Source organism: Papaver somniferum, chromosome 1 (genome assembly GCF_003573695.1).
Source record: "Papaver somniferum cultivar HN1 chromosome 1, ASM357369v1, whole genome shotgun sequence".
Classification (NCBI taxonomy): domain Eukaryota; kingdom Viridiplantae; phylum Streptophyta; class Magnoliopsida; order Ranunculales; family Papaveraceae; genus Papaver; species Papaver somniferum.
Window position 1 is genome coordinate 54,626,655 of NC_039358.1, and position 14,186 is coordinate 54,640,840.

Below are 14,186 nucleotides of genomic sequence, written 5' to 3' on the forward strand. Positions count from 1 at the left end.
CGAACCTCTCCCCCTTATGCTGACCCAGCTTCTCCGGCTTAGGAAATCTTTTGTTGTTTGAAATTCGAACTTCTTCATGTACATCATTTTAGCTGGAGTTTGAGTTTCATCTTGGGTAAAGCTTTACCTTATGTTTAGGCTCAAATACTTAATCTTATAGATTTAATAACTAGCCGTATTTAGGAAACTCTGGTACGTTTGACTGAGTAATTTGACTTGTACCAGGCTACTTGTTTTTGCATCATGACTATTTTTCTCTTAATAAAAAATCACAATTTGCATCCTTATGAAAAAAGTTGGTAAAAAGCTTGGCATATTTCTTATTCAACTGCTTTCATGTACCATGTCTGCTACAACTTTTACCAATTTTATCAGCAACATTATCTGCTTCTCTATATCTTTGTGATAACTTTATTTATCTTAACGGAGCTTTCAAGTTTGAAGGGAGATCTATTCACAATTCTACTCTCACATTATCACACACTTTGAGAACCATTTTCTTTAATAAATTTCGTGGATATGTTCATCTTACAAAACTCTACATATCTGCTAAAAATGAGTACATTCTGACATGACAACTTTCACTATCTATAAATCATATTTTTCAAAGGTTGAAAATCTGATAATTTTTAACGACAAATTTTCAAAGCAACGGATGGACTTCCTTGATGAGCCCAAAAACATCCCAATTTTTAGAATTGCTATATCTAAACTACTAATCACAACTAAAAAATTAGGAAGGAGATGCACCCAAATCAAGAAGCTTAATTATATCCGTTGACCGCGCGGCATACAATATATAGGCAGATCCTCTGTGACAGAAATATACCTGTCCCTTTGTCCCTACTAATCAAGGAATGCCATGTCTCATTATTCCTTTAATGGTTACCGAAGTTTATTTGCTCATAATTAGTTCAATTTATTTATGTGAAATGCACAGTAATTAAAAAAAAAAACAAGATTCGTCTTCTTCTTCTCTCCATTTTTCTAATCTCAAGAGTTACAAGTTAATTTCACAAACTTTGTGCATAAGATATAATACAAGCAGTCAAGCAAACCCCATTATTATCCACATCCTTATATTTTTATAAGACTTTTGATCCCCAAATAACTTACAAAGGGTAATGAATTAACAACCACGAATTTCTGCAATTTGTAAGATTAATCGAAAGAAAAAAAGAACGAAATAAACCTTGATAGTTGTTAATAAAAACCGAGCTCTGAGATAAACTTAAGAATAAAAAAAAATCCGTAATTGTTATTCTCTGAAGTGATCGGTGATCCTGTTGGTGATGAATCATTGTTCTTCCATAATATGTGTCAAATAGGGATTCGACGGATCATTTCTTCAGTCATCTATGATAACAAAATGAAGAAAAGCGTTCTCAGTGTTAGATTATCACGGAAAACTCGTTTGGATTATATTTACTAGCAAGACCACGTGTGCGATGCACATTCTTGAATTTGATTCTTTAAATAACACGAAATTCGATGATGATTAAAAAAAAATTCTTAAAATAAAAATTTAATATTCTTGTTTGTACTCATTGCGCAAGTAATTCAAAGAGCTTTCCAAATATACAAATTTTGTAAAAATCTTATGTGTATTTTGGAAGATATCTAAATTTAAATTTTTTTTACCTATTTTTAAAACAATGGTATTCCTATGAATATACAAACATCAATTCAATATACATTTTCACCTTTGAATACATATACATAGTAGTGGTTGACACCAAAAATAAGGCTTCACCAAAAAGGAGTCTTTTCTTTATTATAGTAAGATATTTCCATTAAATAATATTTATCACAAAATTAATCACATAGAGTGATGGACGGCAAATTGAACGGTGTTAGTATTTTATCCACGTGGGGTCGTTTGATAGGTAGGGATAGAGGGACAGGTAAATTCACGGTACAGAGGATCTGCTCCCCAGTGGAAGTGTAGAATATACCGAGTCATATGATGCATAATCATTTCTTCTAGTCATCAAGTGTTACGACCTAAACGCTGCTTAAAACACGGATCAAGAGTGCAGCCATATACTTTTAGAATTACACTGGACTGGACCATAAGGTTACAAAAGCATTGCACATCTTCGGGATTCAGTCTTCTTCTAGTCCCAAATGGTAGATAAATATCATTTTCCGTCCAAAAGTGTAGCAGTAGTGCTAGCGCTATTTTTCACTCTTTTAAGCTGAGAAGTAAAAAGAGCTTTGACTGCAAGTCGACTAAAAACCAACTCTTACTCTGCTTAAGAGGAAAAGCTACTCTTTTGGATGAGTCTGTCTGGACTCTGGAGATGATGTGGGCAACGCGTAATACTACATTTCAAAGGTCAAAAACATGCAGCATGACGGAAAATATGGCCTACGAATGAGCTTTTTAGTTTGCTTTTCTTTTGTACTAGTCCGTATTTGTTAGTAGTTGACTAAAAGGATTACAACTGAAAAAGGGGGGAAAAGGTTGTGTATCATTCATTGCTAGCAGAACAGATTCTTCGGTTTTGGGCAATCGTACTGGACCAACATTTATTTCTGGATAATTTTGGAAAATTACAAAATTCTGATTTTGGATATATTGATGATGCAGCAATAAAGATATAGAACACAAATGTTCTGATTTCCTTTGAGATACAATGTATCAAATAGTGTCAATTCATCTTGTTTGAAAAATTCACTCAGTGTTGAGTTTTCGATCTTTTATTTTAGTGTTATTTTTGTTTGTAAAATCGGACGGAATCTGCATTCAAAAGTAATTAGGATGTCTATAGACGGTTCAGGTCACACTACAAAACAAGTAGCTTCGGCTGTCTTGAAAAAACCGTCCCTAAGGATGGATATTTGGGACTATGATGGCCTTAACGTCCCTAATACATAAAATATTTAGATGAAGGGTAAACTATGACCGCCCCAAAAAGAAAACATGGCCAATTAGTATTAGTGACGGTGAAACAGGAGACGGTACACAAACCGTCCCTAATACCTCTTGGGACGGTTTTTTGTCCTCTTGGGATGCTATTTGGCGTTTCCAAGAAGCCTTCTGTTTTGTAGTGTCATGTACGGTAAATCACTTGCATACATCCTTTACCTCTGGAGTCTGGACAATTTGTTCCAGATTTTTTTCTTCTGGAAATGTCCATCGAATATAAAATTGATATGCCGGCCAGAACAAAAAGTGATAGAGCCCCTAATGAACCTGGCATATTTAGGGGCGACCCAAAAGGAATTAGGGGCGATACAAAAGACAAAATAGATTGAAAATACTGTTATGTCCCTTCATAATCAGTAGGTTAGTTCATAATCGGTAGGATTTTTGCAAAATCTCATTTTTTGGGCAGTTATATATTCGGTAGTTATATGAACTATTTTGACTACCGATTATAAGCTTAACCAAATTAGAAAAATAGAGGATTTTTGCAAAATCTCATTTTGGGGCAACTTTATATTCGGTAGTTATATGAACTATCATGACTACCGATTATGCCAGGATACTTTCATTTACTGTCGATTATAGGCTCAACCAATGCAGTTGAAAAAGCTCGATGGCGGCATGGACGCGGGATAACTACTATGACGGTACGCTATACATGGGGTCTGGGGGGCGTAGCCCCTCCAGGAATTTTTTTTTCTATGAGAAAATTGATTTTTAGTCCGTTTTGAATTTTTTTCTGTTTTCAGTCCACTGCCGGCACAATCATTTAATTCTCGAGAATAATTGAATGGGGGGTAAAGATAACTTTATTTACTACCGATTATAGGATAATCGAAATTCGAAAGATAGTGAGTATTTGCAAAATCTCATTTTGGGGCAACTCTATATTCAGTAGTCAAGATAACTTTATTGACTACCGATTAGGTAAGATTTCGGCAAAGAGTCACTGTATAATCGGAAGGCATGATAACTCTTCCTTTCCTACCGATTATCAGCTCTACCAAAATTCAAAAAACAGAGGAATTTTGCAAAATATAATTTTGGGGCTACTCTATATTCGGTAGCATGAACTATCTTGACTACCGATTATGATAAGATTTCAGCAAAGAGTCACTGTATAATCGGAAGTCATGATAACTCTTCCTTTCCTACCGATTATCGGCTCGACCAAAGTTCAAAAAATTGAGAATTTTTGCAAAATCACATTTTGGGGCAACTCTATATTCGGTAGTTATATGAACTATCTTGACTACCGATTATGGTAAGATTTCAGCAAAGAGTCATTGTATAATCGGAAGTCAGGATAACTTCCTTTCTTACCGATTATAAGCTTAACCAAAATTCAAAAAATTGAGAATTTTTTCAAAATCACATTTTGGGGCAACTCTATATTCGGTAGTTATATGAACTATCTTGACCACCGATTATGATAAGATTTCGGCAAAGAGAACTATTGTATAATCGAAAGTCATGATAACTTCATTTACTACCGATTATAGGCTCGACCAAAATTCAAAAAAAAAAAAGAGGATTTTTTTTGCAAAATCTCATTTTGGGGCTACTCTATATTCGGTAGTTAAACTATCTTGACCACCGATTATAATAAAACTTCCGATTTCAAAGGGTAGTTTGGCCATTAAAAAAACGCGATTTTAAGTTATCTAACAATTGTAGATTAACCTCCCGATAATGACCTATTTTGTCCTTTTGTCTCGTCCCTAATTCTTTAGGGTCGCCCCTAAAAATGCTAGGCTAATGAATGAGAATTGTATTGACTAAATTAATTTGGATTTGAAGGTTGAACAACTAATTTCAATGTCTGATTAGCGCCGGTACCATCTTCTAATGTGACATCTATCTTTTTTTTTTAATGCAAACCACAACTTGTATTACTAAAGGAAAATTACATATAACTTAAGTTGGCACTATGATCAAAAAAATCTTCAGGAATGTTACAAGTATGATCAAAAGAGTGTCTTCTTAATCTAGCATGTTTCGATATTACATGAGCAACTGTGTTAGATTGTATTTTGACATAATTTACATTATAGCAAGATAAAGAGGATACATGATGCCTTATTTCATTTACAATCCCTTCATTCTCCCAGTGAACTGAAGATTTGGCATACTTAACCGAGTTGAAAACATTTATACAATCGCCTTCAAAAGTTACTTTCTGTAGATTTTTTTTCCATTGCCCATTTGACTGCCTCTTGAAATGCTAGGCATTCTGCATTCTCTGGATCTAGTCATGCATGGATGAATCGCCCCCTGATGGATTTACAGGTTCCTGCAGAATTGCGGATTATCAGGCCAATACCAACACAAGTAGAATTATGATAAAATGAAGCATCTATATTAATCTTGAGTTCTCCAGGAGCAGGTGGTGTCCAACAAGTAACGTATTGTGAGGCACGGTGATTAGATTGATCTGTGCATTATTTTAGCATATGATAAATAGAAAGTATTGTAGTATGTAGATTCTGGTTTTTATTTTCAAATTCCTTGAGACACCTGTTCTTCCACAAGAACCAAGTTGTGATCATTGCAATTGAAATCCAGTCCTTAGAAGTTTGCACCTTTTCTGTATTTTCAGAAGTGAACCAGGATATAATCCAATCCTTTACTGGGATGTTTTGAGATTGCAGTGTTGAGATATTAACATTTAATCTTAGCCAGACAGATCTAGAATAATCACATTAAAATATAAGATGATCTAAAGTTTCATTTGACTGCATACATCTCGAACAAGTGGGTGTAATTTCACTATTAATACTATGTAACTTGGCTTTGGTGGGAACAATTCCTTTAAAACATTTCCATATAAAAAATTTTACTTTATGTGGAACATCCATCTTCCACATTTGTTTCCAGACTGAGCTTGATACTTCAGTATTCCTGTTTGCTATAGGGCCTCGAGATTGTTTTACCAACTCTTTATAAGTAGATTTAACAGTGAATTCTCCCGACCTACTAAGCTCCCAGATTAACTTATTTGTTCCAAACTGCACTAGATGCATGTTTAAAATGAGTTTAGCAGTATCTGGTGGGAACACTCTGTGAATCAGTTGAGCATTCCATCTTTTTGGGTTTTGAAGCATAAGATCGGAGACCTGAACAATTTGAACAGAGTCTGAGTAATTGTCTTTTGGAACTTGTGGAGTATCTAGGCCTCTCACCCATTTGTCATACCAAACTAGGGTTTTGGTTCCACATCTGACATCCCATCTCGAAAACTGTCTAACATATTGAAGACCGATTTCTATCCCTTTCCAGACCCATGATGATTTTTTATGTGACTCTTGCAGGTGAAGGAAGTGGCAGTGTGGTGAGTATTTAGATCTCAATAACTGAGTCCAAAGTTTATCCTCTTGTACACATAATATCCAAGCAAGTTTAGTAATAAGAGCAATATTGTAAAGTTCTAAATTTCTAAAAGCTAGACCCCCTTCCTCTTTAGAACAACAAAGTGAATTCCATGCAATGGGAGTATATCCTTTATGTGTAGTCCGTCCCCACCAAAATTTCCTTTGGATCAGATCTAGCTTAGTGATGATACACTTAGGAAGCTTAAAATTGCTCAGATAGTGCGCCGGTATTGAGTTAAGAACTGATCTAACCATAGTGGTTCTTGCTGCTGAATTTAGTTCGAGCTCCAACCTTGGAGTTTATGCTCATAAGAATTTTTAATGGAAGAAAAGGCAGAAACTTTAGATTTTCCTAATAGTATTGGTAGTCCTAAGTATTTGTCAGAGGAGGAAAGCTGTTTAACTTCTAGTTGAGTTTGAATAAAATTCTTCTGATCAGCTGAAATGTCACCTGTAACAAAAGCTGATGATTTATTGAAGTTAATCATCTGACCAGATATTTCTCCAAAAGTTTGCAAAATAGCTTTCACATTATTAAGACCATCATTATCAGCTTGAAAAAATAACATACAGTCATCTGCAAATAACAGATGATTGATAGTTATTGAGTTATGAGCCACGTTGATGCCTCTTAACTTTTCTAGAGGTTCTGCCTGCATTAAAGACCTTGTAAGATATTCCATTGATATTATGAACAAGTAGGGAGATAGGGGATCTCCCTGACGAAGCCCACGAGAAGGAATATAAGATTTACAGAGGCTCCCATTAAGCCTCACAGAAATAGAAGTTGTAGAGATACATTGTTGGATTAACTTCCTCCAATCATCACAAAATCCTAAAGATAGAAGCATTTTATCTAGAAAAGACCACTCAATTCTATCGAAATCCTTAGATATATCCAACTTAAGTGCAACTTGACCCGTTTTTTTCTTTGATTTTTCATAGAATGGACTATTTCATGTGCCACTACAATGTTATCATTTATGTAACTTTTTGGCACATAAGTTGCCTATGTGGGGGAAATAATTCTTTCCATCAGTGGCTTCATCCTGGAAACAAGAAGCTTAGAGATGATATTGTAAGTGATATTACAAAGACCAATTGGCCTGTAGTCACTAGGTGTTGCAGGATGATGAACTTTTGGAATGAGGAACGTGGTAGTTTGATTAATTTGGGTTGGCATCTGTTTTGTATGAAAGAAAGATTGGACTAACTTTATTATATCAGCTCTAACAGTGGACCAATGGGTTTGATAGAATCCCGCTGGAAAGCCATCTGGGCCTGGTGCATTCCAACTTGGCAACGTTTTTAACACATTGTATATTTCTTCTTCAGATGGAATAAAGGTTAGCTGGTAGTTCTGTTCACTAGTAACAACCGGTTGGATGATATTAAAAGAGTCAGGTTTGAATATAGGGTGAGTGGAAGTTGCAATTGAAACGAAATGAGATGTGAGAAGGTTCTCTAAATTAGGATGTGTGTAATGCCATCTTCCATTAGAATCCCTTAGGTCAGATATATGGTTCCTAGTTCGCCTTCTGTTTTCTTTTGCATGGAAATAAGTTGTGTTATTATCCACCTCTTTGACCCAATGATCTCCAGATCTTTGATGCCAAAAATTAGATTCCACTCGTTTCCAATGGTCAAGCTTTTGTATAGTGTGGAAAATTTCATAAGAAATTTGATCACTATAAGGTAAAGCTTGCAAATGAGACAAATGCTGATGAAGTTCTTGAACCTGAGTTCTTATATTACCGAAATGTTGTTTATTCCACCTTGATAGATTCTTCCTAAACATCACTAGTTTAGAGTTGATATCCACCCTATCATGCAGAGAATTCCAAGAGCAGTTGATTAATTCTGAGCAAGAAGAATCTCTTAACCAACATATATAAAATTTCCATGCATACTTAGGTGTCACCATTGTAGTTTCAGTGTCAAGAAGTAACGGGAAATGATCTGATCCTAAAAAAGGTAGATGAACCACCTTTGAATAAGGATAATCAGTAAACCAAAAGGAATTGCTCAAGGCCATATCTATTCTAGATCTCTTATAGACTTTTCCATTAGTTCTGTTTGACCAAGTATGCTTCGACCCTACATATCCCATATCCATCAGTCCAGCACTATTAATAACATTACAAGCCCAGTTGTCTAGAGAGGTACTACTTGTAGAAGATCCTTGTTTGTCTAGGTGTACATTAAGGTCTCCTAAAACAATCCAAGGTTGAAAAACATTGTCACTAAGATCTTTTAAAAATTCCCAATGCCTTTGTTTCAACTCGTAGTGAGTCGAACCATAGACACACGAGAGTATCCATTCCTGCTGTAAGGCATTAGTCGAGATGAGTAAATGAATCATATTATCATTACTACAAGCAACTTCACAGGGAAACCCCTATTTCCACAATAGCACTAAGCCTCCGGAAAGCCCTATAGAACTGATAAATAAGGATTTTGGATAACAATATTGTTGGGTTAGGACCCGAGCTCTTGCATCAGATACTTTTGTTTCCATTAAGAACACTATATCAGGATTATGCTTCTGTATTATATCTCTTAGATGATCTATAGTTTGTCTAGATTCTAAGCCTTGTACGTTCCAAGATAATATTTTCATGATTTCGTTTAACTGATTATCACGAAATAATATGAGTAAAAGTAAAGGCAAAAAATATTTGGAAAATTCTGAATAGTGAGAGAATGACAAACGTACCTGAATACCAGCGCCTGAGGTTGAGGCTTTGAAACGTTTGGATAGGTTTTTCTCAGAAACTGTCCCATGAAAGGAATGATAAGAGTTAGGCGATTGCGAAGTATCATCGAGATTGACACGAGCACTAGCAGAGGACTCTTCATCAGAAGTCTCAGAAAGATGGGTTGAGATATTGGCTTCAAAATGAGCAAAATGGGTTGAGGACTCTTGAAGCGGCTTTTTATATGATCTAGTTGGATGAAAATCATCTGGGTATATATTACTGGTGTTAAGGTATTCAAAAGAGACCTCAAAGTCGCCTAATGCAATGTATGAACGCAGAATATCTATATTAGATCCATACTCAGATTGATGACCCATATGTGAACTAGAACCATGTTGATGTTGTTCCATATTGGCTTCTGCATTTACTGCTAAATGAACACCACTTCCTAGACCATACCCAGAGTTATCATCTATGTCATTAGTACCACTAGGACCACCTTCTTCAAATCTAATTCTTTTCCCTTATCTGTGGACCATCTGTTGTTTAAAAAATGAATGTTGAAAGTTTGTTCTTGACATACCTTGGTTATCCAATCCAACAACATTAGCTGGTACAGAAGACTCCAAACGAATATTTAAGACAGTATCAGCTGCTTCCTGCTGAATCAGCAAACCGCTATGCCTGGATAATGGCATTGCAGTTGATACCGGAGCCTCATTAATTGCTGGTGCAAGCATGCAAACATCCTCATTTAAGTCTTCATCTTCATGCAAATTTTCATGAACTAAAGCTTGAGAACTTTCTCCTTCTCGATTGACTTGATGAAGATTAGTATGGATATTTTTGACTCCTCTCATATCTGGGTTAGTCCATGCTGGAGGATCTAAAATAGAATTTGTAGATAGAAATCCACGTTGTTGGTGGAGTAAGAAACTTGAAATAACAACACATTCCTCTTACTTATGATCTATGGTATAGCAATATCCACATAAGTTAAAAGGTTGCTTTTCATAAAAAGACGAATCCATATGTCTTCTCCTGCAACATTTTTCATCCAGAAACCTCTTCTCAATGGATTGCGAACATCAACCAACACTTGCGCTTTTTGGACTTTCCCTTTTGGAACAACACAATCAGGTGGATCTAGTGCTCGAACTTGACCCATAGCAGCAGCAATTCCTTCCACAATAGCAGGGCGTGCGAAACCAGGCTGCATGTTGTAAAGGTGTAATCAGAATAACTGTTTGGTTAAATCTACTTGGATTTTTGGTATTCTTGGATTCCATGGCTCTAATATTAGCATATCTCCTTCTGTGAACCATGGTCGAAATTTAAGAACAATCTCATATTCATCTGAAGTTTGAAGTTTAATCAGCCAGACATCATTATCTTCTTTCTTGATGAATATCTCTTTGGTTCTCGACCATAATTTCTTCAGCTCTTTATCAAGTTCACCGACTGTAAATATTTTAGACGAGTATACTTTTCCCAAAAATCTAAACTTGTATTGATCAGCACCTTGTAATAAGATTTCCGGAGATATCTCAGGTTCTTTAGAGCTTTGAGTCTGTCTGTAATCGCGGTATATTCCATTCTTTGTAGAACGTTTCCTATCTCTTTTTCCATTGCAGAGAAAAAGAAAGAAAAAGCAAAGATTTGGGAGAAGCAAACGAGGAAAGTAAAGGATATAAACAAGTTTACACCTCCTACTTGATGGATGAATGATAAACACTTGGCATATTTCCTCCGATATCTGAGTGAATAAAATATAGGGGAAACAGTTAGGCGGCTTGAATGTCAGAAGGTATGAGAATTGAGATTGCAGATGAATAGTTTAATTGATTGAAGAAACCCAAAAGATGAAAAGCACTGCAAAGTGAAAATTTGATCCATCTCGTGTAATCGAACTATCCAAGGATTAAAGATAATCGTATAGGAAGAAGGAGACAGAATATTAGGAAAAGCCACTCAAACATTCCAATTCTCCCCAAGCGCTAGTACCAGGACCTAAAAAAGACAAACAAGGAATATGTGAGCATCAACATCGAAAGATAATCAGAAGACGAAATTAAGCTAAAGTAATCATAAGAGTATCAATATTGAAGAGAATTTTTTTAGTGAGTTGAAAGTGATTTTCGACTGAGTCAGTCGCCCGATTTTTCTCTAGATAGTTCTCTCTCTCGAATGTATTCCTTTAATGTGACATCTATCTAATATAATAGGATTGTAATTGGACCTGCTGCCTGTCGTTTCAGTTTTTACTATTCTTTTTTTTTGAAGCATTCAGTCGGGTAATTTCAGTCTTTACTAGAAGAAGCTTTTAAACATTTGTTTCCTTTTCTATTTTCTAAATTGTGGTATTTTTCTCAAGAAACAATATCAATTGCTCAACCAAATGCCACTATTATTATGTAAAGTTGTTGGAGAAAACGAGTTTTTAAATATGTTTTACTTTTTTGTCTTGGTTAGAATTGATATAATGACCTAAAGGTCTAAGGATGCTTACTCATTTTCTATGCGTGAATGAAATGCAATTGATCTAACGAGCTAAAGGTCTAAGGATGCTTGCTCATTTTCTATGAGTAAATGAAATGCAAGTATAGGTGGGCATGAAACACTTTCCATGCACAATGTATGTATGCACATGCATAAGTTAACAAAGATTAAAATTAAAACAAGTTTTCGTTCCTAAACGGATAAAACAATCTTTTAATTTTTCAAGCGATTATTTAAAGAAGTTTTAAATTCCTTAACAGAATAACGAATTTTTTTTTTTTAATTCCTATCGTTCTTTTTATTAAAATTAAAATGTTTTAATTCCTTACATGCTTTTATGTTTATGAAGAAAGTTATCAAAAGTAATATATGTCAAATTCATTTTCACTTCCTATAAAAGAAAAGGATTTCTTCATTTGAAGATGTACCAGAGCAGGATAATATCCCTAGCTATTTTCACCTCTTGTCGCTTTGTTGTGCACTTCGGTGTTTATTTCTCCTCCTAATCCTTGTTGTTGAGTTCGTAAGTGGGCAAGTGATGTAGTGCTTATAGTACTTGCAACGGGAAGTTTTATCCTGAATACGACTTCACCACTGGGTATAAGCATCACTCATTTTGAGGTGTACCGGTGAACTGTCGTGTTAAGGACAACTTGATGATCAAGTGACTCTGTCCTTAGTGTGCTGTTAAATATTTGAGTGATTTATTTCATTTTCAGAAATTTACTTTTAACATCATTTTTCAGTATTTAATTGTTGCAAATCCAACAATCTTAACACGATAGACTTTTCTGTAACAATTAAAAATGATGTTGAAAGACCAGAAAAATTTAGAGGGGAAGGACTTCAAGATATGTTTCTGGGTTAACATAATCTAGATGAATTTGTACGGAAACAATTGGATGATTCGGTTAGGCTGAATTATATGGCTAGAAATCATATATTGAATTGTTTTGAGGATTCATTGTAACCATACAATGCAAGAAGAATTTTACTACTTATGATTTGTGGGTTGTTAGTCAGAGTTTCAAGCGTTTAGGTGATGAATAAATTACCATCTTCCTAGTCAAAGTACAGATGGAGATTGTAACATGAAACTGTGAGGTCAGTATGGTTGAATCGAGTAAGATCTATGATTCAAGTGGAAGAATTGTTTTGCACCGAAGACAAAGATGTGTTATCTGCAAGGGGCATGGCTAACAAGGCACATGCTGCTGAACACAAATCTTCGAAAGCTAGCAAAGGTGAGATTATCAAATGCAACTCTAAGTATGGTCCTCACAAGAAAGGTATGTTTCGTAAACCTGAATCCACCAATACTTTAATTAAGGGTGATTGTTATGTTTGTAAAATTCCTGGCCATTTGGAAGTAAATTGGAAAGAACATAAAAAAAAAACCTTAAAGTTGATGCTAATTAATTGAAACAAACTAGGACGGGTTTTCTGCAAAGGTGTCATAAGCTCCTGTAATAACCAATGTGAGAGACTAGCCGGTGGACTCTAGATCACCTAGCATGTCTGTAGAAACAAAGATCTGCTCACCTCCTATCTGGGGATAAGGGATGTCGAGAAACTCTATATGGGTAACTCATATGCAATAAAGGTTGCATGAAAGGGAAAGGTCGAGTAGAAGCTCATATTAGTAAGAGACTCTGAATGAAGTTCTTCACGTTCCGGACTTATACAAGAGTCATGTATCTTATTCTGTTATAGGTGGTAAAAGATTTAATAAAATAGTAACTAGATATGGAAAACTTGTTGTAGGTAAGGGCACTGATTTTAGGAAAGAGTTATAAGACTTGGGGTCTATACAAGCTTAACAATAAATCTGATAAAGTGAGCATATTTGATTCTTGTGATATCTTTTGTGTGTCATAGAATTTTTTGCATGGTAGACTTGGACATGTAAATTATAAGTCAATGCATAAACTAGCTAATGTAGACTACATATCCAAATTTAGTGTGGAAAAAGAACACAAATGTGAAATATGCGTAGAATCAAAATATGCTAGAAAACCTTTTAGCAAAAATGTTCATAGAAATTCTAAACCCTTAGAGTTAATTCACTCAGACCTAGTTGACATGAAATCGGTTCAAACTAGAGGTGGTAAGAAATGGTTTGTTGCTTTTATAGACGACTGTACGAGGTATTGTCATATATTTTTGCTTAGAGGTAAGGATGATTCCTTAAAAGCCTTTAAGATGTATAAACTAGAAGTTGAAAACCAATTGAATGCTACCATTAAAACAATAAGGTCTGACCGTGGTGGTGAGTACAATGTTCCAATAGGAGATTATTGTGCAGAACATGGCATAATACACGAGGTTACCCCTCCTTATTCACCTCAGTCTAATGGTGTAGCTGAACGTAAGAACCGTACCCTTAAGGAGATGATGAATGCCATGTTAATTAGTTCAGGATTACCTTCCAACTTGTAGGGGGAAGCTGTCCTCTCAGCCTGTTATATCCTGAATAGAGTACCCTTTAAAGGATCAGATAAAACTCCATATGAATTGTGGAAAGGTAGACAACCTTCTTTTGCATACTTCAAAGTGTGGGGGTGTTTGGCTAAGGTTCAGATACCTAAACCTAAAACAACCTAGATAGGACCCAAAACGGTTGACTGTGTCTTCATAGGGTATCCTGAGCATACTCCTGCATATAGATTTATGGTTGTGAGTTCT